Raw genomic sequence first — 7,002 nt, 5'->3', positions numbered from 1 at the left:
TTGGCTCCCCATTTCCCTTGGTGCATAGCTAATATCCCAGTCACTAATACAGGTAGACAATGTGTGATCTGTCACCCAGGAGAAGTAGTAGGGGGAGCCACAGGTAACCTTAGAGAACTTTTAAATTTAATTCTTTATACTATTAATTTTTTGATTTTTGATGGAGATGCCCCAAAACAAAAGAAATGGGGAGCCAAACCAGATGTTGTTAACAGGTTTCCTCTGGGCTAAAGGGTTTTATACCTTACCCAGAGTTCCCCCGCTATCTGCGGCCCTCTACACCATTAAATGACTTCTTCATCCATTCCCTGATAGATGGGCAATTTCCAATTCCTTCCCAGTACAAAAAAAAAAAAAATCTGCTACAAAAACATAGGAGTCTTTCCCCTTTTTGCCTGAGAAATTTTTAATGACCACAAATATATAGATATATAAAATAGATATATGGGCTCACAAACCACAGTTTAAGAAGCTGGAGACTAGAAGGCTCTTGGGATCCCTTCCAGCTTAAAGAACACAGGATCCTGAAGAAAGTCTCAGGAACTGTAGAATCAGGCTTGAATGGGGGATAGTAGCCATGAATGATCTCTATTGAAGTCCTGTGATGTGCCCATGTGGAATGGGGGCACTCTGGGTTCTCACAGGATGCACCAGGAGAGCACAAGCGACTTAAGGTGAAAAGGGGTTGGAGGGCAGCAACTTCATAACCATGAAGTCTAATTTTGGATGGACTGAGGGGTGTGTGTGTGTGTGTGTGTGTGTGTGTGTGTGTGTGTGTGTGTTTCTAATTATACTACTAATTTCTTATCATTAAGTTTTGAGTAAGAGAAGAGAAAAATAATGTGTGTGTGTGTGTGTGTGTGTGTGTGTGTGTGTGTGGTGTGTACATGTGGAAGATGAATTATTCAGTAAAAACAGCTATTCAGGGAATTGTCCTGACTAGATTGATCCATTTCATCATCCCTCTCTCCTGTCCCGGAAGTTCTTCTCCGATCTCCAAATGCAGCATTCTGTCTGCTGTGGCCTCCTATTTTCCTTAATAAATGGGCTTGTAATTATGGTCTGGTGGTTAAGGCCATGGACTGGAAATCCATCCATCCATCAATTGATGGATCACCAAGCTTTCAATAAGCATTTTCTGTGTTTGGGGATGGAAGACCAGAGGAAGAAGGAAGCAATCCCTCCTCACAAGACTGTCCATTCGAATGGGGAGATAACAAGGTCACACAGGAGATCAAGCAGAATAATTATACAAAGAAAACCTTCAGAATGTTCCCACAAAGATATGGGGGGCACACTCTGTGCCTCTCTGAAGCACTAAGTCTGGGAATGGAGTTTTAGAGCTGGATAGGATGAGGTTCAAATGACTTGCCCAAATTCAGCTGGTAAGTATCTGAGGTGAGTTTTGAATCTAGGTCTTCCTAGCTCAAGTCCAATGCCCAATTCCTAGACCAGGTGTGCTATTGCCTTTCTGATCCCATTTGGGGTTTTCTGGGCAGAGCAACTTCTTCAGGTATATTTTATGGATGAGGAAACTGAGACAAACAGGGTGAAGTGACTTGTCTAGGATTACACAATTAGCAGGTACCTGAGGCTGAATTTGAACTCAGGTCTTCTGACTCCTGACCCAACACTGTTCAATATGGCACCCCCTAGGGATTTTGTCAATTCTTAGGGTCAGGTTCTTCCTTCCCCTTAAGGTTTTCAACCTTCTTTCACATAGGGGCAAACCTCAGAGGCACACAAGGTAATCTGGGAGGGAGAACAACCTGTCCTTGACTCTCCTTCCATCCTAGTTGGTTCTACATTGATGTCCTCTCCCCATTTCCTACTAGAACTCCAGATCTTATGTAAACTCTGCCTCTCCTTAACTTTTTTCATTTAATTAAAAAAAATTTTTTTTTAATCCACAAAAACCTGGATTTAATTTTGTGGAATTAACATGTTTGGGGATGTCACTATGTGATCTGAATAAGGACAACACAGACATAGCTAGCTTCCTAGCTTCTCCCTCAACTCTTCTCCAAGGGAGATTTTTTTTTTTTTCTTTTTTAAGGACATTGAGATTAAATGACTTGCTCAGGATTACATAACTAGAATAGGTCTGAAGCTGGATTTGAAATCGGGTCCTCTTGACTTTTTAGGGTTGGTGTTCTCTCCACAGCACTGTTTAGCTACCCTGATATTTTCATTACTGTCAGGATTGGAAACAAAAGGTTGGAGGCAAAAGTCAATTTGCTCTCCTCAGAGAGAGGAAGGGTACCAGATTAGAATTATATCTATTTGCTCTTTTTCCATTCACAACTCCTTTTTGCCCAAGGAATTTTTATATAAGTATATATAATAAGCATACAAATCAAGCATTTACTGATGATAAATCATGAAGAAATTTATTTTTCTTTATTTTAGGGGCAGCTAGGTGGCGCTTTGGATAGAGCAATAGCCTTGAAGTCAGGAGGACCTGAGTTCAAATCAGACCTCAGACACTTAACACTCCCTAGCTGTGTGACCCCAATTGCCTCAGCAAAAATAAATAAAGTAAAAAACAAAAAATGGGCAGCTAGGTGGCATAGTGGATAGAATACCAGCTCTGAAGTCAAGAGGATCTGAGTTCAAATCTGGCCTCAGACACCTAATATTTCTTGGCTGTGTGATCTTAGGCAAGTCACTTAATCCCAACTGCTTCAGGGAAAAAACCAATTATTTTATTTTATTTTTAATTTAATATTTTTATTTACCAGATATATGCATGGGTAATTTTACAATATTGACAATTGCCAAACCTTTTGTTCTAATTTTTCCCTTCCTCCCCCCCCCAAGATGGCAGGTTGACTAATACATGTTAAATATGTCAAAGTATAAATTAAATACAATATAAGTATACATGTCCAAACAGTTGAAAAACAATTATTTTAAAATAATTCTTTGGTACACACATAATTTACCATTTATTAAAAATAAAAGTAAATATGCATACTGAGATGAATGTGCTTATTTATTTTTGCATAAAGAATTAAATCTTGGTGAATATTCAATACTATCGGATGTAGAGTATTTTCAATGTTTTTCAGAATTTATAATTTTATAATCGACAATTCTGAGAACAACCCTTCACATAACTACATAGTACAAAATAAGTATGTTTAGGTCTATTTTAGAAATTGCTGGAAATTCTATTCTAATCCTGAGCCAAATTTTATTTAAAGATTTTTAGGAAACTCAAGTTTTAAGCCTATTTTGCTTAGCATTCTCTTTGAACTTTTAATGGCAGATAAGTGACTTTAAAAAAAAAAATTCAACTGAGTATGGTTTTATGAATCTAATTTAGTTTTTTTTTTATAATCAAAATTTGAAGGTAAATGTTTCTGAAACTGTCTCCAAGCATTTCAAATGATCAAATGTAACTCTTACAACTAAGTCTTTGGGAAGGTTATTTTCAATTATAAAGTCATCTAATACTGCAAATATTTCTAAAGAATAATTTCCATTCTTTGCTTCCAGATGTTAACACTTTTAGTAATACTTTAGATTTTATCTTTTAATATAAATGTTACATTTTTTTCCCTTGAAGTGACATGCTTAAATCATTGGATTTTTTTGAAACTATCTGACAAATAACACGGATTTGAAAACCATGAGTCATGAAAAAAATTAATAAAATTGCATTTCTGTTCAACTTTCAATTTCAGTAATTTGTTGTTGTTGTTGTTGTTTTTTAATAATATGATTGGCTTCCAAATTTATTCGTCATGGAAATTCAGGCTTTTGGAGTATGTTTAGCTCTCAAAATTTGATTAATTATTTTATCCATAAATCATATTGATAATGATAAAGTGAAATTATTTTAAAGTTTCTATCTGATAATTTTTTTGATAATTTATTAATTTTATAATTATAATTTTTTTTGACAGTACATATGCATGGGTAATTTTTTTTACATTATCCCTTGTATTCACTTTTCCAAATTTTCCCCTCCCTCCCTCTACTCCCTCCCCTAGATGACAGGCAATCCCATATAAATTAAATGTGTTACAGTATATCCTAGGTACAATATATGTGTGTAAAACCAAATTTCTTGTTGCTCGGGAACAATTGGATTCCAAAGTTATAAGTAACCTGGGTAGAAAGACAATAGTGCAAACATTTTTAGTAATCTGTTTAAACCCCACTTCTTAAGAGTCACCTTACTTCTGCATGCTCTTATAATCAGAGAGTCCATGTCTTTACAAAGATTTGAAAACAAGCAACTGTTAAGTATACAACTTTTAAAGAAGTTAATGGTTTTGATAGTATCAAGAAGCACAATTTCTAATTCTGATGATTTTTTGTTTTTTTACTACAAATGCCATTCAGTGGATCATACAGTGGGTAAAAGTGTTTGTTCATTGCCACCAGCTTTAATTTTTTCTACAAATCCAACATTCTTGCCCGTAATTGCTCCAGCACCATCTGTACACAGTCCGATACATTTTTTTCCACAGTAAACCTTCATTTGTGAAAAATTCATCGACTTTAAGATACATCTTCCTTTCTTTTGTGTTCTTCCAAAGTTACAAAACAATAACTCTCTCATGTCTGCTTCCTTCATAAACATATCTTACACAAAGTAACAACTATTTCATGCTACAAATATCAGTTGTTTCAAATAACTGAATTCCCAACTTTGGTCTAACCTGAAGCCTGGTTATCTAAGTTGCTGAAATTGGTCAGTACCAATTTCAGAAATACTTTTGGAAACAGTATCATTTGATATATCATTTGATACAAATTTCCTTGTGGGTCTCAGCCTCCTAATCTAAGCTTCATTTCTCCTATTTAATTTTCATAACTCTGGAAACCAAATGCCCATCCATTTCTCACACTTGTCAATTTAAATGTACTACAACATGGTAGCCAAGATTTTGCTGCATTGTTATTGGTATTTTTACCTCTTATATCTAAATTGAGCCACTTATCCACTGTCCACAACTAAAAAATATTTTTTTCTAAAATATAAATAAATATTGCTAATAAACACTATTGCTCAAATAAACACTAGCTTTAGTTTATGAAATTACACTTGTTTGTGCTTAATTTTAAAAAGGGATGTACCCACTTATATATAAGTATATATACTTGTGTGTTATACATATTGTAATGTTTTATATATATGTAACACATACAGCGCTGATAATGGAGAACTGTTATTAAAGGATTTTTGTATTTAATTTTTTATAATAGTTTGTCTTAATTCTTTAAAGACAATGCCACAACACATACCAAAATTTTTGGCTTATGCATCATTTCCTCTGTTAGTATTTAAAGGCCTTTACTGTCTGACTCCTCTACCTTTCCAATCTTGTTCTACTTCATGCACCCCATGGGCCAGCCCAACTGGGGTCCTCCCCATTGGTTATAGAGGGCAAGGCATTTCCCACCCCTTTGCTTTTCCATGGCCTGCTCCCCATAGTCTGGAATGTCTTCCTTCCCGAAATAATCAAAGGATATGAACAGACAATTTTCAGAGGAAGAAATTAAAGCCATCTATAGTTGTATGAAAAGAAGCTGTAAATCACTATTGATCAGAGAAATGCAAATTAAAATAATTCTGAGGCACCACCTCACGCCTCTCAGATTGACTAAGATGACAAGAAAAAATAATGACAGATGTTGGAGGGGATGTGGGAAAACTGAAACACTAATGTATTGTTGGTGGAGTTGTGAAATGATCCAGCCATTCTGGAGAGTAATGTGGAATTATGCCCCAAAAGCTAAAAACAACAACAAACTGTGCTTACCCCTTTGATCCAGCAGTGTCTCTCCTGGGCCTGTATCCCGTATCCCAAGGAAATCATAGAGGTTGGAAAAGGACCCACACGTGCAAAAATGTTTGTAGTGGCTCTTTTGGTGGTGGCTAAGAATTGGAAAATAAGTAGATGCCCATCAATTGGGGAATGGCTAAACAAGTTATGGTATATGAAAATAATGGAATATTATTTTCTATATAAAATGATGAATAAGTTGATTTTAGAAAGATCTGGAAAGATTTACATGAACTGATGCTGAGAGAAACAAAAAACCCCAGGAATATAGCATACACGGTAAGGGCAAGATTATGTGATGATCAACTACAAGAGACTTGGTGGTTCTTAGCATTTCAGTGATCCAAAACAATCCCAATAAACTTTGGATAGAAAGTGCCATCTGCATCCTGAGAAAGAACTATGGAGAGTGAATATAAATCAACAGGTACTAGGTTCACTTTTTTTTCTTCTGATTTTTTTTCTCTAGTGGCTTTTCCCTTTTTTGTTCTGATTTTTCTCTCCCAACATGAGTCACAAAGAAATGTGTATTTAAAAAAAATTAATGTACATGTATAACCAGAAAAATAAAACAATAAAAGTATCAGAGAATAAGAAAAGGAGATACCTTTCACAACTATAGCTAGGGAAAGATTTTTTTTAACCTAAACAGAGAAGAGAAATGACTACAGAAGACAAATTAGACAATTTTGGTTATATAAAATTTTTTAAAATTACGTTTGAAGTTGAAGGGAAGCAACTGAGAAAAAAGTTTTTTGTTTTTTTTTTCTGATAAGGGTTTACTATCCAGAGCTGTCTGTTTTCTACTGTGCCCTTTGGAATGTCTGCTTATTCATTTTAAAACTCCTTTTTATTTTAAACTTCCTTTCTTACTCCTTCCGTCTTCTGGCTCTCTCTGAGATAAAATTCCCTCCTGATGGATACACTTTTTTCACCACATTTTTCATGACTGTCTTCACTTTTTCTCATACTTCCTGAGTCAATGGGAGCTGTGGGGGAAACATGAATATCCTTTGCTTCCCTTGTCCACTTCCAGACTCTCTCTTTACTACCATCACCAAACAATCTGTCTTTGAGGTGTCCAGCCTCCAAATATATTACCTAATCCAGATCCTGGATTCTGCCCACAGGATATTTTCCTTTCTCCTTCAGTGCCTAGCTCACGACCTTGCTTTTCTCTCCATCTCTTGCTCTCAAGTTA

Source organism: Sminthopsis crassicaudata, chromosome X (assembly GCF_048593235.1).
Source record: "Sminthopsis crassicaudata isolate SCR6 chromosome X, ASM4859323v1, whole genome shotgun sequence".
In the NCBI taxonomy this organism is placed as follows: Eukaryota; Metazoa; Chordata; class Mammalia; order Dasyuromorphia; family Dasyuridae; genus Sminthopsis; species Sminthopsis crassicaudata.
The sequence above is the reverse complement of the archived record's forward strand: the minus strand, read 5'-3'. Positions refer to the sequence as shown.